The 25,133-nt window shown below is 40.8% G+C and overlaps 1 protein-coding gene and 1 long non-coding RNA gene across 2 annotated transcripts in view; one reads left to right on the forward strand and one right to left on the reverse strand.

Moving 5' to 3' along the window:
- PACRG (parkin coregulated) overlaps positions 1-25,133 on the reverse strand; it is a 589,608-nt gene that overhangs the window by 21,796 nt on the left and 542,679 nt on the right. The gene's annotated exons all lie outside the window — the stretch shown is intronic.
- Positions 3,436-9,855, forward strand: LOC116533476. The gene is made up of 3 exons (XR_004261314.1): positions 3,436-3,879; positions 5,564-5,594; positions 9,508-9,855. It is a non-coding gene; the product is annotated as an uncharacterized LOC116533476 (long non-coding RNA).

The raw sequence follows: 25,133 nt of genomic DNA on the forward strand, positions 1-25,133 counted from the left end.
CACTAAGTCTGTAATATGCTTTTTAAGTGGTTTTAGAAAAATATTTCTGGAGGGGATACAAAATAATATTATGATGACATAATTTGTTTTACTCCCCTGTAATTTCGTATAAACATACATAAAGCAATATTATAGCATATTAACTTTCTTATATGAGATTAAATTCTCATTAACATATTTTTAATGTTTTATGAAAAATATTTTTATACAAAGAAGTACAATTTCCTCATCTATTTTACCACCATTGCATTTTTTGTTTTAGATCATTTTCATTAAAATATCTTCTGTTTCCTAACCAAAAAAAAAGTTAATTCTTTTTTTCGGGGTGGTAAAGAAATAATTAGGTCATATCCTGTAATTGCTGTTGGAGCTATCAGGCTAGGTTTTATCTTGGCAAAAATAAAATCTAGGTTGGAACTAGAGAACTAAAGCCCTAGAAGATATTGTTACTAGACTTTATGAGATTGTATCAAAATGTGGTATTGTCATTTTTTTTTCACAGTTATCTCTTTTACATTTATGTTGAGAAAAACATAAGCTTTTTCTCTGGATTTTTATTTAGTTTCCAAAAATGATTAAAATTCTACTTAAAACTCACAACACTATAAACCTATATTTCCTGTATACTTTACTTTAATATTTGCATATTTATGTTCACTTTCTCTAATGGTAATGTGGACTGTCATTATGTATGTTTATCTTGTTGTTATAATTCCTTTTAATTCCTTGATTCTTTATGTGGAAGTTACATATTTGAGTTACAAATCTTTTTCATCTCATGAACCATGGGTAGGTGGGTAATAAGTGAATTTTTTTTTTTTTTTTTTTTTTTTGAGACGAAGTCTCACTCCAACACTAGGCTGGAGTGCAGTGGCGTAATCTTGGCTCACCATAACCTCTGCCTCCCTGGTTCCAGCGATTCTCTTGTCTCAGCTTCCCGAGTAGCTGGGACTACAGGCACACCCCACCATGCCCAGCTAATTTTTGTATTTTTAGTAGACAGGGTTTCACCATGTTGGTCAGGCTGCTCTGGATCTCTTGACCTCATGATCCACCTGCCTTGGCTTCCCAGAGTCCTGGGATTACAGGTATGAGCCACCACACCCGGCTATAAGTGAAATTCCTAAAAATCACATTCCCATAGTTCATATGTAACTGTTAGCTACACAGCCAGCAGTAGGCCTGGGACGGCTGCATTGCTGTGGGTCTACAGCTGCTTCCATCACTCAGAAGTAAGCACAGGAGGCGTCACTCCGTTGTCGTGCCGAGACTGTTGCGCTTTCTTACCCTTTTTACCTGGATGGAGTTAAGGGCTGGTTTTGGGCCTCTGGATGTTAAGCGACAGAGGGAACTTTGGTGCTCACACACTGGCTTACCTGGGCACGTGTGCATATACGTGTGCATGCAACACTGCGGTCGCTGGCAGGAAAGGTTTAAGGTACTGCCATTCCATCGTTACAGCTGAAATCAATAGTTCACTGTGGATGGTTGTTTACGACCTAGGTGTCATTAAGCTCTCCAAAGAACAAGATGGTTCACAGGATTTTCCAGAAACTTGACTTGCTGCTAAACTTTTCATGTTAAGAATAAAGGAAAGTCACAAAAAATCTTTTCTGGTGACTCAAATAATCCCTGGATACACTGGGAAGATGTGTAAATATCAGCACTATGTTTGATTTTTACATTCAGGATCAATCTATATCTATTCCTATCTTTGAAAAAAATCCTTGCAAGTTTGGGAGATGGCCTGCTCATTGATCAGAAGGTAACACCTGTCTTCTGTAATAGCAATGCACAAGGAATGGAGGAAAGTCTTTTTAAAGAAATCGCAAAAAATCAGAGCTTCGAATTAATCTGGTTTAGATTACTCAATATTATTAAAGAGTATTAAGGTTAGCCAAATAGAAAGGAAATTTAAATGTTTTCAAATTGTGTGTTATTTAAAACAAACATCAGGGGTTGGGGGTGGTGGCTCATACCTGTAATCCCAGCACTTTGGGAGGCTGAGGAGGATGGATCGCCTGAGGTTCAGGAGTTTGAGACCAGCCTGCTACCATGGTGAAACCCTGTCTCTACTAAAAAAAAAAAAATAAATAAAAAATAAAAATTAGCCGGGCCTGGTGGCAGGCACCTGTAATCTCAGCTACTCAAGAGGCTGAGGCAGGAGAATCACCTGAACATGGGAGGTGGAGGTTGCAGTGGGCTGAGATCGTGCCATTGCACTCCAGCCTGGGTGACACAGCAAGACTGCGTCTCAAAAAAAAAAAAAAAAAATAAAGGGCCCAGAGATAGTTTCCCATTACATTTCCTCCTCCATTCTGAACATCTTGTGCTTTATTTTAGTGAAAAGGTTGTCCCATGAAGGATGTTAGACACTGGACTATGCTACCAAAAGAGTCTGGTCTTGACCTTTGTCCAAGTGTGGGAAGCGCTGGCTCCAGCCCGGCCCATCCCCCAGCCCCTCGGCTGTCCACGCTGCTCTTCCTTTCTGTTTCTGTTGCCACCACCACACTTAGTCCCTTATGGTCTCCAAAGTTACCTTCCTGTTGCAATAACCTCTCCACAGTCCTCTCCTGCCTTCTCTCTATCCCTTTAAATTCATTCTTTACGACTGCCTAATTAAACCTTTATTAGCTCAGCTCTCGTTGCATTTCTCCACTGGGGAAAATCTTCAGAAATGTACCATTATCTGTTGAATAAATTTCAGCTTCCTTGCCCTGGCATTAAGACCTGCGTGATGGGCTTCAAGCCAATTGTCTTCCAATCCTCCCTCCCAGTGATATCAGGCTCCAATTAATCCAAGAGTGAGGGCCTCCCCAGCTCCTCATCTGCTCTTGGGTCATTCCTGCTGGAGTTCCTTCCCCAGCTCTGCTTATGAAAATCTGTGAAGGTGCCTTGATCTCTGAATCGTCAGAGTCAGAAGACTTTCGTCTTTCTTTTAAGCATGAGCAATATTGATGCTTCTCTATAGGCCCTTGACAAATCCCACGTTCTAAAGTTATTGTGAAAATATCTCATTGACAAGAATTAGGCTCCTCGAAGAGGGGAACCATCTTAGAATCCTCTGTGGTGTCTGTCAACTCACCACAAGAGTTGATGTTCAAGAGGTGTTTGTTGGAAAAGGAATATGAAGAGAAACCTAGCTGCCTGAGGAGAGGGGCTGGCCCGCAGCGGTCCGGGGCTCTGGACCTGCGGGATGCAGGTGCCCTAGTCCAGCTCTGGCGGGCAGAGGGATCATGCTGCAGGGTGCCCTGTAGGCCAGCTCTGGTGGACAGAGGGGTCATGCCGCAGGGTGCCCTGTAGGCCAGCTCTGGTGGACAGAGGGGTCATCTGGAGGCAGAGCAGAAACCTGAGAACCCAGACTCAGGGAGAGGCCACTGGATAGCCAGGAACACAGGGATTTGAGTTAAATGGTAAGGCCAGTGCCTCCCAGAAAGGAAGTCTGTGTTCCGAGGTATGGGAGAAAGCATTTGCTTACAAACCTTTGACCAGGAAAGTGGAGGGCCACAGAGGCCAGGCCGAGGCCGAGAAGAGGCCCCGCCGAAACAGCCCACCCGCCAATGCCCCTCCTGTCCCTGACCTGGACCTCGGGCTGAGCTCATGCATATCTGATTTCATTTAAGTAACGGCATTTATGACTGACCATTGTGTGGAAGGCACTATCTTAAGTGCTCTCCAGTTGAGTCATGACACCATAATAGCGACAGTGCTAACAGGTGGAATGTGTTCCATTGCCAGGAGCTGAACTCTGCCTAAAAGCATTATTCCATCTAATCTTAGTAGCTCAACTGTGAGGCAGGTGCCATGATTAGCACCCTTGCTTCGAGTTTAGGTGGTGGAGGCTTAGAGAAGTGAAGCGGTTTGCCCAGGTTCCAAGGGGTAAGTCGAGGCAGCCCCAGGTCCAGGGGTGGGGCAGGCCGCGGGCTCTCAGCCCCTCCTGGTCTTCTTCCTGTTGGCTCAGTCCCTTGCATTTTCACAGGCCACAGAGGCAGCAGCACTTTTTAGATTTGTTGCTGGTCAACATTATTGGTCCCTTGGAAAATTCTCTCCTACAAAATAGGTTATGAATGTAACCCAATCCCCATTAAGATAGTTATTCAGTGATTGCTCTGTGTGTGTGTGTGTGTGTGTGTATGTGTGCGCGCGTGTGTGTGTGTACGGGCACATGAGACTTCAGTGAATTTGGAGTTGGCACGGGGTGAGGATTAGCCGTGACTTGTGGGTGGTGGGTAATGTGAAGAGAACTGGGGGTGCTGTGGTCAAGGTGGGGGGCACAAGCGCCGGCCCGGCCCTGGCACCGGCTCGCCCTGTCGGCGCTCCCGTCTTCATTTCCTCACAGGTGAAGCAGGGCACAGGCTAACCCCTCCCGGATTGTACAGGGACAGCGTTACCGCATGTGCCGCACGCAGCCAGGCTTCACCGACGGATACGCTGTGATGGCCGGGGCTGGAATTGAGGCTGCAGCTATTAATAGGGTGACACTGCAGAACCGGGTGCGTGAAAAGGCTTCCTTCACTCGCATTTCATTCTATTTCAAATGTTATCTTAAGTATTTAGAAAATTAAAAACATTTAGAAAGAAATATGGAGGGGGATCAATGAAAAAAAATTAAGTTATTTACAAAAGAAAAACGGACCCAAGATTCATACGAGAACAATCGCTACTCTTCAGCTATAGTGTCCCTAAGTGAGGCGATTTGGAAATAGGAAAAGGAACTGCACTGTGAAGACATCTCTGAACTGATTAGGTTCTAACGCATTTAAAGCCAAATCAGGAGAACCAGTAAACTAAAGCAAACAATGAGATCAAAGCATCAGCAAATACCATGACCAAACTCAGCTCTGCTCATGTGGGCTAGATATCAGTGCACGGAATTCCAAATTTGCTGGTGTGGCTTCCAGCGACCAGTTCCAGCCTCCCATCTGCATGCCACAGGCTGGCATCTCGATGGCAGCTGGCTGACCCTGAGCCTGTCCTCACTGATGGAGGGACTGCTTTTATCACTGGGCTTCACCTTTGCTAGGCACAGCCCTCTGATCTCACTGTGGCAATTCACAGTTAATTCACTGACGAAGGGCAGCACCTGAATAACTCCCTCCTGAAGAACATCCAAAGCTAAATTCACGTGTATTTCTCTTTAGAGTGCATTCGATGATGTTTGGCTACACACGCCCACTAAGTTGAAGTTATTTTAGATATTCTGTAGAACTAATTTATGTTCCCTGTATATTCTGGAAAGGTAATTGGGAAAAGCCATTCAGAAGTGTTGAGTTGTGTAGATGAGCAGTTATTTTGTAATAAAAATTTCTCTATGCATTGTTTTTCTTAGATAATCGAGAACACATTTTATGCTTAAATTTCAGGCAAACTGATGCATAAAGTGAAGCAGCATTATGAATTTGGCAACATGGAATTTTTAGTTGTATTAGTTCCCATTCAAAGGTATGACAGTAGCGAAACTCTTTTATACTCATTTAGAATTTCAAACGTAGGAGAATGCTAGTAAGTGAATCTAATCCTGGTAGTGATCCTGCATAACGGAGCTTACTCTCCTCTTTTTCAGGTGAGAAAACCAAGGCCGGAAACTGTAACAGGTAAGTCCCAAAATACAGAGCTCCACACTGGGCCACAGGCCCATCGGGCTCCTGCCACAGTGACGTCTGCCTTTAGTGGCCGCAGTTACAGAATACCATGCACATGGAGCATCAGAAAGGAAGGGCAGTCCTCTACCACTGTCAAGTTTACAATTCTTGTGGCTGAGAGCTCAAGACAACTCTGAAGGTGAATCAGACACCAGCCCCACTTCAAACGCCATTATTGCTTGGCATTTCAAGCACATGTGAAATTGCAATTAAGAAAACCCAAGAATCTCTCTGAGATTCTGCAACGAGCCATTATCACAAGATAAATGTCTTTTCTGAAAAACAACTAAAAGATGATACAGAATAAAATGTCGGAATAATGTCTAAATTCTGTGGGGCATAGAAAAAAAAGAACCTGGAGGCCTAGTCTCTCCAAATCATTTCCTTAATTTTTAAGAAAACAACAAAGCCAAATAAATACCTTCTTCTATGGTGTTTCTGCAATTGTAAGATTCTGAATGTGAGATTCTGAAAATCTCCAGGAACCTCCAGACCACATAACCCTCAGCATGGCCATGGTCAGGTCACACTCACTTCTGAGGCTTCCCAACTGCACACACCACACTCAGAGCAATGCGTGCACCCGGGTTCCTCGTTCAATTATTTTTCTCCATTAAATGAATGGAAAATACTTCCGACCCTCCGGCAGGAGACTGGCTGGTGTTCTGTGTCTGGTGTTCTTCGCTCAAACGCTTCCATTTTGAGTGTCAAAAGAATATGTGTGCAATGGTCAGGGCTTGGGGTGTCCATTTGGGGTTATCTAAGAGAAGGTCAGGATTGAAAATAAACATGCAGGAAATGCAGTGTCAATGCATCCCCAGAGCTGGCTCAGCTGTGACCTAGATCCCGCGGGCTGTGAGGGGCCTGGGTGGCCTCCCTTGGACAGGCTGAGCATGGCCGCGTGTGTGGCCTGCGGGGACAAATGTGGGGACAATGGCTGCCAGGAAGGCTGAGGGTCCCCAGCTTCCAGGGTTGGGAAACTGGCTCTTCCTGGCGAGGGGTCCCTTTGTCTTTTGTAAGCACTGTGGGGACCAGGTTTCTAAAATGTTGTTCAGACTTTGCAAAGTGAAGGTGAGAGCATGCTGTGTTTTTGACCTTCAAGGAACACCAAAGCAAACGCGACCCCGGCATTAGCCTGCCATTTCTCTCCTCAGGGCCCTTGATTCTACAGCCTCACATTGTCCTGAAAAATCACTTTTGTTCCCATGGCCACCAACCCATATGCACTAGACTTTTAAAAGTTAGGTGCGAACTACTCATGTGCTATCTGCTCCATGGGAAAAATAATCAGATGGTCTTTGAGGCAGTACACACTCACACATTCATATACATACATGTACATATCTACACATACACAAGCATACATATGCATATCTACATATATGCAAGCACACATACATTCACATACATAACCATATACAAATACACACACATACACACCCCATATATGCACACATCTACACATGTGTTCACATAAACACACACATACACATATGTACATACATACATATGTGTACATAAACATCCATACACTTACCTACCACATATACATATTTATGTAGTTTTAAAGTGACCTGTTGCAGAAAGTTTCCCCTCAAAAAGCCTTTTGGGGAGCAGGGAGGGACGATACAGAACTCAGTAAGGAGGCTGTTTCATTACAGAGGGCCAAGGCTCACATGAGGAGGTAGGAACTGTTGAACTGAGCATGGACACACTACCTATTCTCGAGATGCTCTTTGACAATAGCACTTTCTATGGCAGAAATTATGATCATATTGATTCTGCAAATTAGTTGCCAATTCTTGACTGAGTTAAAGTTTTTTTTTTTTTTTTTTAATACTTTAAAAGGGGTTTAGATTAGTAGTGTGGTCTTTAAATAATGTTTTTGTAAAACTAGCTTTAGAAACCAAAATTTCATCTTTGTTTCTGCCTCTCTGATATTCTTTATAGAACATTGTTTTATTACTATCTGTGTTATTATGTGCAGTAAACATAAATGTCCCACTTTATGTATCAATAATAAAATATGCATTATTTTCCTAAAAATGGCAGTACACACTGCTATTTCCTGACAATAAATATTTATGGACAACTCACGCCAGTTTTATCATCCATACCAATTGTAACAGATGTGAGCTCATCATTCAGTCTGGAAGGTTTTGTAAACCACTGAATAACCAACTCCCATCCATTCCGAAAGACACGGACTATAAAATAGTATGAATTGTCAGTAAACAGTTATTCTGATGAAATATTCCATTCATCCCTCCACTTGCATAAAGATAGCTCATGCTCCAAAATATGCATACTTTTATAGATGGAAGAATAATTTTTAAAAGTGATTTACGTGACAGAGCCATGCAATAGGGCATTTTCCTTCAAGTTCAAGAAGGAGGCAGATACAAGGAGCCTGTGTCACCAAGGGATGGAGTGCTGAGTCATTCCGTTCCTTCCAGCAGCCTAGCTAAACAGCGAGGCTCCTTGCAGAGCTGACAGTGAAATCAAGCCGGCTGAGGCGGGTGGTGTGCCTACTGTGGGCAATGGGCTTTGCTAGCTGCTGTCATCCACCTCAGAGGAATTTATAGCAGCACATGGTACATGCGTCCGTGTTAGCTCTGCTCCTCATGCAACAGGCATCGGAGCTGCTCTGCCTGTGCAGGAGCTGTGGTTATTACTGCAGCCCATCGCAGGCAGTGCCTTCTCTTGGACTTCATCTCTGCTCCAGCTCTCTGCGCTGGGCCATCTTCCTAATTGCTTCTCTGGCAAATATCTCCCGGCCCTTTGGCTTCTCCCACCACGATGTGCAGCAGAGACTAAAGATGTCAGGATTGGGCTAGGAACTGAGGATACACTGGCTGACAGAACAGATCTGGTCCTTGACCTCATGGGGATTCAGTCTAGCAGGGAAGAGGAGCTTTAAATAGATCATCACTACTACTGTGCTATGGGAGCTTAGACGGGAGATCTAGCCTGAACTGGGGTTGGCAGTGTGCGGGGTTGGGGGGGCTGCCTGAGTGGGGATGCGTCAGGAGAACAGAAGGGAGGAATCAGGAGGGGACAGGGGCGTTAAGGATCACAGGCAAAGAGAAGGGCTTGTTCAAAGGCCCTGAGGTAGGGGACAGTTGGATCCGTTCAGAAGCAGAGATGAGTCCGGTGGAGTTGCAGGTGGGGTGGGGAGAGGGGTGTCTGGAGGAGGCTGGACAAGCAGGCATGATTCAGGTGACTACGGCCCTGAGGCCCCCGGGATGGGTGGTCACCTTATTCTAAGGGCCAAACAAGAGGCCGAGGAAGGCTCAAACGGATGAGGGCATGACTGATTTCGAGTCGAGGCTGCTGTTTGGACACTGTTTGATGGGGGTGAAGCTCCATGACTACTGCACTGTCCCAGGCAATGCGATGACAGTGGCTTGGTCTAGGGTGATAGAGGAATGAAGATATATTTTGGAGAATTAAAAAACAGCTAGAACATGGTGTTAAACTTGGTAAAGTGAGGGAGAGGGATGCCTGGATTTCTGCCTGTGCAAAGGGATAGACGGCAACATTTTTAGCAGAGGCAATGGAGGAGGACAGAAACTTGAGGAGAGAGGGGCTGGAATTTGCCTTTGGACATATGAAGGCCAGGTCCCTCAGAGGCATCAGAGGGGAGGCGGTGGGTGGGGGAGCTCAAATACCATGGAGAGGCTGGAAGAGCAATTACATGATGTCATCTGTGACAATACTGGTTTTATTTCTGGCTTTGAAACATCTAGAATAAGAAAGTTTAAAAAATCTAAAATAAAAACATCTAAAAGAAAATAAGATTAATCTGTTAAATACACTATGAGCTTTAAGGAGCAATTTTCTAATAATCACTCACATCTCCCAGTTCCTAGTTCAAGGCTGTCTGCCAGACCACTGTTCTTCATCATGTGGGCAGAAGAAACGCATGTCTGTGAACTCTGCAGGGACAGAGGGCAGTGATACAGGCTGGAACCGAAGATGACTGCCCTCTAAAGAAGCCGACAATCTGGGACTGAGCTCAGTACATCCAGTAGCCGCTGGCCCGGCCCGGGGCCGCCAGCAAGCTCTCTGACCCTTGGCTAGTTTTTATGCAAGATGGCAAGAGGGACAATATAATTTTTCAGATAACTCACAGTTTTATCATCTTACAATTCTTTGGATTGCAATCATAAAAAATTCAGAATAAATCTGTTTATTAAACTCTAATTTGCTTTTTTTTGAGATGGAGTTTTGCTCTTGTTGCCCAGGTTGGAGTGCAACGGCATGATTTCTGCTCACTGCAACCGCTGCCTCTTGGGTTTGAGTGATTCTCCGGCCTCCCGAGTAGCTGGAATTACAGGCATGCACCGCCATGCCTGGCTGATTTTGTATTTTTTAGTAGAGACGGGGTTTCATCACATTGGTCAGATGGGACTGGAACTCCTGACCTCAAGTGATCCACCTGCCTCATCCTCCCAAATGCTGGAATTACAGGCGTGAGCCACTGCACCTGGCCCATATTTGTTTTTATTAGAAAAACTTAACGCATTGTTTTATCAGTAATATTGTGTTTATGGCATCCTAATCTGAAAAATATAATTTTAATCAAATTGCATATTTATTTCTTTGTTCAGGTTGATCCCTAGTTTCCAGTCTTTTTGGATATATAATTGCTGGTTACAAATTAGAGGGCTGATTCCTTCATTGCAATTTCCACATCTTTGAGTTAAGCTCTTTTTAGAAATTATCAGGAGTGTTGTGTTCACACATGGAAACTCAGACACTAAAATACACATCTGTCCAACCAGAATCAGGAAAGGTCATGTATGTCTCTTTTCATTGACACCACCCACATTTATAAACTGAGTGTATATTACAAATATCCTTTCAATTAATCTAAAAATTGATTTTGATTTTTTCATGAAAATTATGTCATCTAGTAATGTCCATAGATGCTTAAGGTGATTTTTAAATTATGCAAATGCAAAAGACATAGAATGCCAAGAATCAGTGGTAAAAAATATTCAAGAGCTTCTTTTTTAAATAAAATGATAATCACTAAAATTTACATGTTTACACAAAACGTGTAAAATGCGTACCAGTGTCAGGTCAATGTAGCAATGGGTGCAAAGGCCTTCCTTGTAGAAGGGCTTGATGATTGAGCAATTTGGGGCCATGTGTTTGCAGAAAGAAATTGCTGCTTCCCATTGTTTTTTATGTCAAAAGCAAGTGAAGAAAAGTGCACAACTGGATGGTATAAGTTTGTCATGGCGAAATCCTAAACCTTTAAGATAAATTTCTTTTATTTTCTTTTTTTTTTGAGATGGAGTTTCACTCTTGTTGCCCAGACTGGAGCACAGGGGCACAATCCCGGCTCACTCTAACCTCCGCCTCCTGGGTTCAAGTGATTTTCCTGCCTCAGCCTCCTGAGTAGGTGGGATTACAGGTGTGCACTGCCATGCCCAGCTAAGTTTTTGTATTTTTAGTAGAGATGGGGTTTCACCATGTTGGTCAGGCTGGACTCAAACTCCTGACCTCAAGGGATCTGCCCACCTTGGCCTCCCAAAGTGCTGGGATTACAGGCTTGAGCCACTGCATCTGGCCCAGATGAATTTCTTTTGATAAAAAGAAAAATGAATGTTTTTATAGAGGGTAAATTAGAGACACAGGAGGTAGCTTTTCAGTCAAGACTTCTTGACCAAGGACTTCATTTAGATTTTCACTTTTTGGCTCTAAGAGGATAGATTTGACCCATTAATTACTTGAAGGGGTGGAAAATTTCCTTAAGTCTGTGTGTGTATTAAGATGAGTATAATTTGTATATCACCTCAAAGTCTTTGACTTACAATGAACATAACTATGGTGAAATTTTTCTTCTCTGGTGGCCCACTTTAAATGTCTTTATATTATCCAAATGCTTTATTCAATGAGGAAAAGAAAATTGCACTTCTCTTCAAGTGACCCAAACAAGAATTTTTAGAAATCTGAATATTCAAATTAATGCTTCTATTTCTATTGATTTAATCTACAATATTTTTAAACATTCTTGAAAAACTTGACCTGCTTCTTGTGTACTGTGATACTCATTTGATTTTATCTTGAACATTTAAGAGATTTTTATTTTAATAAGAAAGAAAAGAATGCTGTCAAGATATCGGCTAAAGTTAACTGAATTTGGAATGCATGACAGAATTGGGTGGGCCTCATTTCTTTTCCTATGCTGTTAAAATACTAGATCAAAAGGTTAGCTCAATGTAGCCTGACTCACATACAGTATATTTTAATTACATATTATTATTCTATGAATTCTGTATTTTGCTTAGAACTGGTAATTATTGAATATGTTTAAATTTTGTCTTCAAAATGATAAATTGAAGGTTCATTTACTAGAGATCTTCTTATAGATTTCTATTTCTGAATTAAATGAAATGAAACGTACACTATCTAGATTTTATATAGAAAAAAAAAGTCATCTTGAGTTTTAGCTTTTGTTTTTTTTTAGCACTTGTGTGCCAGTGTTCTGATCTGCCCTCACTGTCCAATGTATTTTACATTGTGTTGCAGGCTCACCCTTTCTACGGTACAGCTCCAGCCATGCTGGCTGCTGCCGCCCCACTCCCATCCCTTGCAGACACCTTTGAGGACTGTGCTGAGGCAAAGTCTCAAATCTCTCCACAGGAGCCAAGGGCTTCCTCGATGGCAATGATCTGCCCTTCCTCAGTCCTGAGGGTGTTTTTCCCAGTAGCCTTGGGACCACCGCTCCAGCCGAGTCCAGTAGTGCCTTGTATTTGCCCACTTGTGCTTGCACTGGCTTCTGCGCCTGGAGCATCTCCCCATCTCCAGATGTACAAATCCTACCCATCCTGCTCATCTCAGTTCAGGTGATACCCTTTTCATGATCTGACAGGAAGGAGCCTCTTCTACTTCCTCCTTGTGATTTTAACTCTACTTCTCATGACATCATTTCCTGCCATGAGTTGTGGTTTACATGCAGTACAAACCAATGTTTGTGTTCTCCAAATTCATATGTTGAAGTCCTAACCCCTAGTATGGCTGTATCTGGAGATAGGACCTTTAAGGAAGAAATTAAGGCCAAATGAGGTCAGATGATTTAATAGGATTCATGTTCTTACAAGGAGGCGCCAGAGAGCTTGCTCCCTCTCTCTCCCTGTGCACATGCACCGAGGAAAGGCCATGTGAGTGCACAGTGAGAAGGTGGCCACCTGCAAGCCAGGAAAGGAGCCCTCACCACATGCTAAATTGGCTGAACCTTGATCTTGGACTTCCTGTCTCCACACATGAGAGGTCATAGATTTTTGTGGTTTCAGCCGCTCAGTCTCTGGTGTTTGTTTGGCTATGGCGGCCTGAGCGGACTAAGACAATATGGGATAGAGGGGAGCTTTCCGTTTAGAATGAAGACCTCGAAATGAGTGTTCAGTGAACATTTGCCTTTGCTCGCCACACTGCCTGGTTCTGTGTGCCTATGGGGTAGTGCACAGTATAACTCCTACCAGCTCTAGATGCAGTGAAATCAGGGCAAACCCCAAACTGTTGAGCAGCCCAGGCAGAGAGGGCCAGCTCAAGAGCCACAACTGGGGACCTGTGGCGGTGCCAGCGTAGGGGTGTGGAGTAGGATGTTCAGAGGAGGCGTGGCTCAGGACACGGCGGCAACAACATGGCTTCTGGAGGTGGCATAGTCACCCCCTAAAGTGATAACCCCACATCCCACACATACAACATGAGCTGCTAGATTTGGGGGGATGGAGTGGAGAACAAGCAGAGGCCATGCAGGGTGGAAGTGGGGTGGAAATGCATGGTGAAGGAAGGGACGGCTGGTCGGGTGGCAGCAGACCTGAGTGAGAACAACCCCTGCCTTCTAAAGGGAGGGCTGACTCGGAAGCTGCCAGTGCAAAGGACGAACCTCAGGAAAGAGCCACAGACCCCAAAACAAGGATGCACAGTGCAGGCCCAGGCTGGATGCCCTCCTAGGTTGCTTTGGGAAGATAATTCTTCTCAGGTAATTCAATAACATAGGAATAATCTATCTTCATGGAGTTGACTCTCCTTCTCTCAAGCAAGCTCTTTCAATTAGGTGGAAAATACGACTCATTTGATAGTGAATAATTTGGAACAAAAGCCAGCATAGCACTGATATGATAAAAAGTACAGGAGGGAGTAGTGAAAATTACTACAGGAAGGGTATTCACACATACTCACAGAAACAATGGCCAAAAGAACTCTTACTAAATATTAAACCTCTGATTGAATTCAATATTAAAGACCCCTTAAAGCAAAAACACAAGATCTCAGGGACAGACAGTGAGACTATCAGAGGAAATGAAAAGCAAGCTGACAGCATTCAGAAAAGAGTTAAAAAAATCATAGAAATGGAAATCAAATTGAAAAGAGCAAAGGAAGAATTGCACTAGGGAAAACTTGGTAAAGATATAGACAATATAAATTAGAAAAATTAAGCAAAGTCAAATTGAAATAGGGAATTTAAAATGATTGAAGATCTATTCAACATAGTATTGGAAGTCCTAGCCAGAGCAATAGACAAGAGAAAGAAATAAAGGGCATCCAAACTGGTAAAGAGGAAGTTGAACTGTTGCTGTTAGCTGATGATATGATCTCATACTTAGAAAATCCTAAAGACTCATTCAAAAAGCTTCTAGAACTGGTAAATGAATTCAGCTAAGTTTCAAGATACAAAATTAATGTACACAAATGAATAGCTCTACCATATACCAACAGTGACCAAGCTGAGAATCAAATCAAGAACTCAACCCTTTTCACAAGAGCTGCAAAAAAAAAAAAAAAAAATTAAATATGTAGGAATACACCCAACCAAGTACATGAAAGACCTCTACAAGCAAAACTACAAAACACTGTTGAAAAAAAATCATAGATGACAAAACCAAATGGAAACACATCCCATGTTCATGGATGGGTAGAATCAAAATTGTGAAAATGACCATACTGCCAAAACAAATTACAAATTCAATGCAACTCCCATCAAAACACCATCATCATTCTTCAAAGAACTAGAAAAAACAATCCTAAAATTCATATGAAATTTAAAAAGAGCCCAATATGCAAAGCAAGAATAAGGAAAAAAAAATCTGGAGGCATCACATTACTTGACTTCAAACTGTACTATAAGGCCATAGTTACCAAAACAACATGGTACTGGTATAAAAATAGACACATAGACCAATGGAACAGAATAGAGAACCCCAGAAATAAAGCCAAACATTTATAGCCTACTGGTATTTGAAAAAACAAACAAAAACATAAAGTGGGGAAAGACACCCTATTCAACAAATGGTGCTGGCACAATTGGCAAGCCCACGTAGAGGAATGAAGCTGGATCCTCATCCCTTACCTTATACAAAAATCAACTCAATATGGATCAAAGACTTAAATCTGGGACCTGAAACCATAAAGATTCTAGAAGATAACACTGGAAAAACCCTACTAGACATTGGCTTCCACAAAGACTTCATGACCAAGAACCCAGAAGCAAATTCAACAAAAATAAAGATAAACAGATTTAACTAAAAAGCTTCTGCACAGCAAAAGAACCAGCAGAGTTAACAGACGACCAACAGAGTGAGAGAAAATCTTCACAATATATACACCTGACAAAGGACTAATATCCAGAATCTACAAGGAACTCAAACAAATCAGCAACAAACAAACAAACAATCCTATCAAAAAGTGGGCTAAGGATATGAACAGACAATCCTCTAAAGAAGATATGAAAATGGCCAACAAGCATGTGGAAAAATGCTCCATATCAGTAATTATCAGGGAAATAAAAATCAAAACCACAATGCAATACTACCTCATTCCTGCAAGAATGGCCATGATCATAAAATCTAAAAAAAAAAAATAGATATTGGTATGTATGCAGTGAAAAGGGAACACTTTTACATTGTTGATGGGAATGTAAGCTAGTACAACTACTATGGAAAACAGTGTGGAGATTCCTTAAATAACTAAAAGTAGATCTACGGTTTGATTCAGCAATCCCACTGCTAGGTATCTACTCAAAGGAAAAGAAGTCATGATATGAAAAAGATACTTGCACAGGCATGTTTATAGCAGCACAATTTGCAAATTCAAAAACATGGAACCAGCCCAAATGTCCATCAATCAACTGGTGGATAAAGAAAATGTGATATACATTACACATATATATATACACACACATATATATACACCATGGAATACTACTCAGCAATAAAAAGGAGCGAAATAATGGCATTCACAGCAACTTGGTTGGAATTGGAGGCATTATTCTAAGTGAAGTAACTCAGGAATAAAAAACTAAACATTATGTTCTCACTCACATGTGGGAGCCAAGCTAGGAGGACTCAAAGACATAAGAATGATACATTGGACTTTGGGACTCAGGGTAAAGGGTGTGGGGTGGTCAGGAATATAAAACTATACACTGGGTACAGTGTACATGGCACAGGTGGTGGGTGCACCAAAATCTCAGAAATCACCCCTAAAGAACTTATTCATATAGACAAATACCACCTGTTGCACCAAAACCTATTGAAATGAAAAAAAAAAAAAAAAAAAAAAACATTAAATACAATGATTAAAGTGAGAAATAGAGAAGTCAGGCATAGAGATTTTGAAAATATGCATATTTGGAGTTCCTGAGGAGAGTGAATACACTGAAACAGAACAAATAAGAAAATGTCATTAAATAAACTATTCTTGAAATAACAGAAGACTTGAACCTATTGTTTAGTCAGTTAGACATGCTATAACCAAATATCTTAGACTGGGTAATTTGTAAACAACAGAAATTTATTGCTCACAGTTCTGAAGGCTGGGAAGTCCAAGATCAAGGCACCAGCAGATTCACTGTCGAGTGAGGGCCTGTTCCTCATAGTTAGTTGCTTCCATGTGTCCTCATATGGTGAAAGGTCAAAAACGGCTCCCTCACGCTTCTTTTCTAAGGGTATTAATCCCATTCACGAGGGCAGAGCCCTCACGGTCTAATCACCTCCCAAAGGCCTCACTTCTTAATACTTTCCATTGGACATTAGATTTCAACATATGCATTTGGAAGACACACAAACATTCCCACCATAACAAGCTACATACTGGAAGAGCACAGCCTGCGTCAAGGAAAACTGACCTGACACGATCAACACCAGGTAGGAATGAAGGGTTAAAAGCTGGTCTGTACCCCATCCTCTCCACCCTGAGGATGTCTGGGGAAAAAGGAAGGAAAAGAGAATGGCCACATTGAACCTAGGGGAAACATAATGAATAAGATGCCAATTTTTGGACTATATACTTTGTGCTGTTTCATGATTGAAAGTAAAGCCCTCCTTTAAGTCCAGGCTCAGTGGCTCATGCCTGTAATTCTAGCATTTTGGAGGCCAAGGTGGGAAGACCACTTGAGCCTAGGAGTTCAAGACCAGCCTGACCAACATGACGAGCCTCTATCTCTACAAAAACATGCAAAAATTAGCCAGGCATGGTGGCGCTCACCTGTAGTCCCAGCTACATGGGAGGTTGAGGTGGGAGGATAATTTGAGCCTGGGAGGTCAAGGTTGCAGTGAGCTGAGATCACACCACTGTGCTCCAGCCTGGGTGACAGAATGAGACTCTGTCTCTAAAGAAAAAAGAAAAAAAGAAAGAAAAAAAATAATAATAATGAAGTAGTACTCTTTGCACATCACCTGAAGACCTCAGCTGCTCAGCTGGGAACAGAGTGTGTCCCAATGTGGCTGGAAAGGCCTTGGGGAGTGGCACTCACACTTTGACTTAATGCTTTCCCTGTCTCTTGCAGTTACTACATCCTTTGAATTATTAGTAGGAAGGCAGGTCTGATTCTTGAGAGCCTGGTTGGAAAATCTGATCTTTTATATTATCTCACAAAGCCATATCCTATGTTACTAAATTTTAAATATAAAGAAAAACAATTGAGCAGCCAGGAAAAAAGACCAAGTCGCTTAAAAGGGTGAAAACTTATGTTGGTCTCAGAATTCTCCACAGCTGCCTTCCAGGTCAAGGGACAGTAGAGAAATATCTATACACACTGAAGGAAATAAAATATGCCAGAAATTTTAGATCCAGTAAGACTGTCCTTCAAATAAAAAGTCTAAAGGCAAAAAGTCGAAAAAACTGTGACATTTGGGAAATATCATTTCTCTTCTTTATGACAAAATGACAAGAGGACAATACTCAGGCAACCTAGTGATGACAAAAATAATCAGTGCTGAGCGTTGAGTACATTTACTGACGAACTAAGACTAAAACAACGTGAGATTATGGTGGCAAAACCGAAGATACATATGAAAGGCTTTGGTCATGTAGAAATGACGCCGCTACCAAAAAAATAAGAGGAGGAAGGGAGAAAGGAGACGGAAGAGAGAGTTAATTTTCTGCCGCCTCATTTGCAATAGTTGGGTGTTAAAGAACATTATTTTAAGCAGATATATCAAAGAATAGAAAAATAAGGGTGGGGTGTGGGGGTGCATGCTTGTAATCCTAGCATTTTGGGAGGCTGAGGCAGGCAGATCATTTGGGGTCAGGAGTTTGAAACCAGTCTGACCAACATGGTGAAACCCCATCTCTAGTAAAAATAGTAATAATAAACCCAAAAACTAGCTGGGTGTGGTGGTGCATGCCTTTAATCTCAGCTACTCAGGAGGCTGAGGCAGGAGAATTGCTTGAACTTGGGAAGTGGAGATTGCAGTGAGCTGAGATCATGCCACTGCATTTCAGCCTGGGCAGCAGAATGAGACTCTGTCTCAAAAAAAAAAAAAAAAGATTGAGAGAGAGAGAGAGAGAGAAAACAAGTCTATTTAACAGAAGCAAAGGTAAATACCAAGTAACTTGATTTTGTTTAAACAACTTTTAGATCAAAGAGGAAACACAGTCCCAAATTAGAGAATGAATAGAAAACAATATAATAAAGATACTGATATGCTCAGAGAAAAATGCATTACCTCAAATTTTAATTTAATTAACAATAAAGAATTTAACCAAAAAGGCAAGACGCAACGAAATAAATGGAATTAAATCATAAGAAATTTTAAAAGCTGAAATTAATTAGAAAAATCAAACAGTAGGACTACAAAATAAGTCCAAAATATGGCTTTTGAAAGACAAAAATGTACTGAAATATAAGAGTCAGCATCCAATTTAGTTAAGAAAAAATGGAGAATGTGCAAACAGGAAATATCAAGGCAGGGAGGAAAGTAACAGAAATGAAGAGAATTAAAAGAAACACAGGACATGAGTTCGCTTAACTCTGTGCAAATACATTTGAAATTTGGATAAATTGAAAAAATTTTTACATAATTAATCAAAACTGACCCCTGAGGCAGCAGAAAATCTAAAAAGTCTTATTTCTATGGAAGAAATATAAAAGGTTATCAACAAGCAATTCTTGTCCAATCAAAAAGAAAATGTCACTAGGTCCAGATATGAGAATACCACAAATTCAGTACTTTTTCTAAAGCTTAGGGTAAAAATAAAAAAATAAATACAAAAGCTTACCATTTTTTCTCTAGAGGAAGTATAACATAGATACCGAAAGACAAAAATTTTAGACAACAAATAGACCAATATGACTTATGAAATTCTTAAACAGAATATTAGCAAAATAAATCCAGCTGCATATCAAAAGAATGATACGTCATTACCAAATGTTTGTTTCAGAAATGTAAGGAGAATTCATTATTATGAATTCTATTAACAAATTTTATCATATTAAAAATAGAAGTAAAAAATATTATGGTCATTTCTGTGGATGTTGATAAAGCACTGGACAATATTTAGCAACCAACATAGATAAAAACAAAATACGAAGAGTGGAATACTGCCTTTATAAGTTAAAAATATCTATCTCTGTCCAAAAGCCAGAAGCCTGCTTAATGGAGACATACCATAACTATGCTCAAGAAAGATCCACTCTCACCATTATCTTCACTGTTATTTAACATTATACTATAGAAAATAGTCAATGCTATTACAAGAATTACACAATGCTATTAGCACAGGAAATTGTCAATGCTATTACAAGAAAAAGAAATTTGTGGTAAAAAAATTGGTAAGGAGAAGGCAATATAATCACATTTAGGAGGATGTAAATTTTCTAGAATTTACACCTGGAAAACCTGAGAATTAACTGAATTAGCAAACAAATTCAGTAAGGTAGTGGGGTTGCAAATTAATACACAGACTTCAATAGTTTTCATATGACCTATATGAAAAAAACTTTTTTTTTTTTTTTGAGACAGAGTCTTGCTCTGTTGCTCAGGCTAGAGGGCAGAAAGTAAACTTTAAAACACAGCTGAAGGCTTGTAAGACAGGGGCAAGTGGAAAGTCATATCATGTTCTAGAATTGGGAAACTGAGCATTATAAAGATGTCACTTCTATTTCAGTTAATTTTTAAATTTAAAGAGATTCCAGTAGAAATGCCAGGTTTTAAACTGTAATTGGACATATTGGTCCCAAATTTCATATGTGAAAATACACAAGCAGCAATTGCCAGGAACATTCTTTAAAAGCCCAGCAATTGACGTGTGGAGTGGATAAGAACTACCAGATATTAAAATATGCATGTGAACAGACATACAGGAATTTAATTTATATACATGCATCATTTCAAACCAGTAGGTAAAACATGAGCTATTTATATTTAATAAGTGATGCTGGGACATCTAATGTTATGATTTGGATTCATACCTGACACCTTACATTAGGATAATTCCAAATGAATTTAAATATAGAAGTAAAATTACAGAAGATCTAGGCAAATCCCTTTATACACATGAATGGGGAAGGCCCATCAAACTGTGGCTCAATTTCCAGAAGCAATGGAAAAAAAAAAAGATTCATTCAAACCTGGGATGGTTAATACTGAGTGTCAACTTGATTGGATTGAAGGATGCAAAGTGTTTTTCCTGGGTGTGTCTGTGAGGGTGTTGCCAAAGGGGATTACTGTTTGGCTGAGTGGACCAGGAGAGGCAGACCCACCCTCACTCTGGGTGGGCACCATCTAACCAGCTGCCAGCACAGCCAGAATAAAAGCAGGCAGAAGAACGTGAAAGACTAGACTGCCTGAATCTCTGGCTCTCGTGCTGGAAGCTTCCTACCTTTGAACATCAGACTCCAGGTTCTTCAGCTTTGGGACTCTTGGAGGACCTTCAACCACGGACTGTCGGCTTCACTACTTTTGAGGTTTTGGGACTCAGACTAGCTCCCTTGCTCCTCAGCTTGCAGACAGCCCGTTGTGGGACCTCACCTTGTGATCATGTCAGTCAATACGCCTTGATAAACTCCCCTTTATATATACATCTATCCTATCAGTTCTGTCCCTCTAGAGAACCTTGACTAATATACAACCCAGTTCAGAAGTTTGCTACCATTTTCTGTTGGAGAAGATTTGGGAAACGGTCACTCTCATATCATTTGTGTTTTATTTTTATTTGTGGTGATGTTATCAGAATCTTCATTTTTATATAATCAAATCTGTCTTTTCCTTTGTGGTTTCTTTCTTTAGGTTATATTTGCCCATTTTACATTTGAGCTTTAAAAAAATGGTTTCAGGCTGAGTGTGGTGGCTCAGGCCTATAATCCCTGCACTTTGGGAGGTAAGGAGGGAGGACGCTTGAGCCCAGGAGTTTGAGACCAGCCTGGGCAATGCAGTGAGATCCCTTTACACAAGAGATAAAAAAAATAGTCGGGCATCGTAGCATGCACCTGTAGTCCCAGCTACTTGGGAGGCTGAGATGGGAGGCTCCCTTGATCCCAGGAGTTTGAGACAGCAGTGAGCTATGATTGCGCCACTGCGCTCCAGCCCAGCAACAAAATGAGACCTTGTCTCTAAAATTAAAACAAAATTCATTTTATGTTTTACATTTAATTTGTTCAGTAAGCCATATGTATTTTTCAGTTTTGGTGATGTGAGACAAGTCTTAATAGTTAAAAAAATCTTTTTCCCCAGGGAGTTAGCCTGCTGACCTAGACCTCCTATGAGGTCCTTTCATTTTCCCACTGAATTGGAATGCTCACTTTATAAACTATTACATACTTAAAACTATTATGAGGTTTATTTTTATTATACCGATCTGTCTATGCTACTGTTGGGGCCACGCGTTTTTACATATTGTTGTTGTAAATTTATCTTAATATCCGGTGGAGCAAATGCCCATTTCCTTCCCTCCCGGCTCCCTTCCTTCCCCTCCTCCTCTCCCCCTCTGTCCCCTTCCTTCTTCCTTTCTTTCTTTCTTTTCTCTTTCTTTTCTTTTTTTCTTTTCTTTTCTTTCTTTCCCTTCTCAGTGGTTTTCTCACACATTTTTTATTTCATACAAATATTTGAATCACTTTTTTTAAGATCCATAAAAGCCTCCCATTGGCTCCTTAACTTGGTGGGTGGCACATCTTTACCATACCGAATTGTAACCACTGAGTTTTTTTGCTCACAAGAAGTGGTAACTTACTTCAGATAACTGGAACAGAAAGAAAACCTATTGGAAAGGTAGGAGGTAGCGAGCAGAATCAAAGAAAAAACGTGAAGAACTGGGTCTCAGAAAGAGGCAGAATTTGGGAAGCTCCAGGAACACAAGTGGCTTGAAAGCAGTGGCTATTACAGTACCCATCACCCAGAAAACCTTTTAAAAACTGACATTTCCAATTGGCTGTTGCTAGGATTGCGATAGTATCAGCAAATATTTTAACTCATTTGAGAGAGGAGAAGGCTGTTATAGAAAGTTGTGTGTGGTTTGAAAAACTTCTAATCGCAAACTTAGGAAGAAGTCGGAAGCCATCATTTTGGTGTGTGCGCCCCGGGCACGTTAGTGTCCGTGGTAAAGAGAAACACAGGAGCAAGAAGAAAGCTCCAGGGAGCCACTCAAAGCAGGAAAAACATGACAGCGGCCCAAATCCAATTTCCTGCTTTTCAGGGAGGCATGGATAAATATTACATAAAAGCAGGCAGAACCATGACCAGGAAAGATTTAGAATGAAATTGGCAAATACGATGTTACAGCTGATAGAATCATAAAGCAATTGGGAAAAAAAGTAAGGATTTGGCAGTCAGAAAAATTTTAAACAGCAAACTGACCATTTAGTGCTTTTTTGTGAAAGAAAAAAAGCAAATGTTCCTACTATGGTGTCAGAAACGTGAAGTAATAAATTGTATCACATCAGTGAAAGATTTTTATTTTTGAGATTTTAAACTGTAGGTTGTTTAGAAGCTTATATACTGCTATATTTCAATACTTTCAAAGTATCGATAACATACTTTCGCTTTTCTGTTAAATTTTATTCATTTAAATTAATGTGCTGAATTTTTATGCAAGTCAGCTAAGTTTATTTTCTTTTAAAATTACTTTAACATTTTCTAAAGCCACATATTGAAAATATCAACATCTTATCTGTTATAAATTCTTCTCAGAATCAAAAGTAACTCAGAGTAAAAGTAACTCATTTGGGTGTTACTTTGTTTTACATCTCATACCTGGCAGTGCTGAAAAGCTTGAGAAGTATCAGAAAGTGAGCCACGGGAGAGAAAGACTACATTTATTTGAAATTAATAATTTATTAGGGTCTGTATGTAAGTTTCCTTGCTTAGTAAGCCTTTACTCACAGAGTAAATCATTTAAATGTGACGGGATTTATACGATGTGTTCTAAGAATAAACCATTTTATGACACCTTAGAACAGGTTTGAAGATCTGCACATACACATAGAATTGATATGCAAAAATACTTTTTAATCTAACCTTTGAGGCAGGTCCTCTGTAATGTCTCATTAATAAAATTTGTTTTATGGTAGCTACTTCAAAGGAACGAATGGTACCTTTCAAATGTTTGATGACTTAGGCTTTTCATTAATTGAATGTAGCTTTTTGTAGAATTGGTGTGAAATATTATGGTCCCATTGGATATGATTGATCTTAAAAATACTTTAGAAAATTAGGACTTAGAAGCAGGATGCCTTCTGTTCTCATATGTTGGCTCATTTCTTGATCAAACAACTGCTGAATAGTTGGCACTTAGTAGGCATTCAATAGTTTCTTGGTAAATGAATGAGCCAAGATAAAATCATGCAGTTAGGAAGAGGCTGAGCCTCCTCACTGTGATGACCCTGTGCTGACAGTGATGCCTGGGGCTCATCAAAGAATGTGGGGTCGCTTGTGATCCCAGGCATGAAGAGTTCTGCCAGCACCAGCGAGGGCATACCCCATCTGCTAGTGCGAAAGCTTCAGCAAGAGCTTAGTTTCCATGGTGCACTTTCCCCTACAATGACTTACCCTGAGTAAGGACCTGCCTCGGCATCAAGTGCCTGGGGTCTTCAGTGCCCTCTGCCTTTCTGCTTTCATGCCTTTGGCCCCTGGTTCTCTGGCCAGGTTCTGGGCATGCAGCTTCCTGTGTGACAGACATGTTCCATGTTGAAGCTAAGCCATTTGATGAGGGGCCCACTATAAATTTGGGCAGGAAAGAAGAACGTGCTCATAAAACTGGCACTGCCCGGGAAGAGGGAAATTTCCCCAAATCTTGTGGCTGCCAGGAGAGATCGGGTGTGCCATGGTCTAGAGCAGGAGCCTGACATCTCATGGCTGATACGCCAGCCCCAGCTGGGCTCTTCAGCCCTGGGCAAAACATTCACTTCTCTGAGCTTTCAGTTCCCTCATCTGTAAGATGAGGATCACATAAGCAGTTAATTTGTGGGCTGTTTTGAAGATTGAGAGGTAATATATGCAAAATTCACAGAATTTTGTCTTGTACAGGGTAAATAATCAATAAATGTCCACAGAAAATCAGGAGAAGGAGGTTAGCTGAGCATGTGAGACTACAGAGTTTACAGGAAGCTCTCCTAGACCCAAGATCCTGGCCCTGCCTGGCTTCTCCCATACATCTGTTCCACGCATTTCCCCAAAGTTTCATCCCTCTCCTGACAACACAGACTAGGAAATTCAGATTCACAGAAAACCAATAATTTAATCTAAGTCCTCTGGCTGAACAGCAAGTGAGTAAATTCTAAATGGGCTCAAAATTACCCCTTTCCTCTCTTTCATTAAATTCCTAAGCCACAGTGCATTTCCTCTTTACCAGATCTCCTATTTACCAGTATTCTTTACCTATAGTCTTTAAAGTCCAGATCCAGTTTCTGATTTTATAGTATTTTTATTTGCTCTGAAAGAATAGAATGTACATTTCCCCTTCCCATTCACAAGGCTTGTAATTGATGTTTCTAGCCATTTTGACAGCGTAGGTAGAAAAATTTACCAATGAGCGATAAGAATTTCTTTTTATAATGGCTTCAACATATTTCAATCAAACACAACTACTAATTCAATTAAAAACAAACGACTTTTTGGAAATTGGTCTATTACTATTTGTCTCATGAGAAGATAATTGGAAAGTGATAACAGAGTGAATTTAATGCTAACTAGTTGGAGATGCACCAATATCCATTTAAATTTATGGGTCAAATTATTATTTACAGAAGTGAATTGTACAGTA

This window comes from Sapajus apella, unplaced genomic scaffold (assembly GCF_009761245.1).
Source record: "Sapajus apella isolate SASKATOON/1434 unplaced genomic scaffold, GSC_monkey_1.0 scaffold82, whole genome shotgun sequence".
NCBI classification, from domain to species: Eukaryota; Metazoa; Chordata; class Mammalia; order Primates; family Cebidae; genus Sapajus; species Sapajus apella.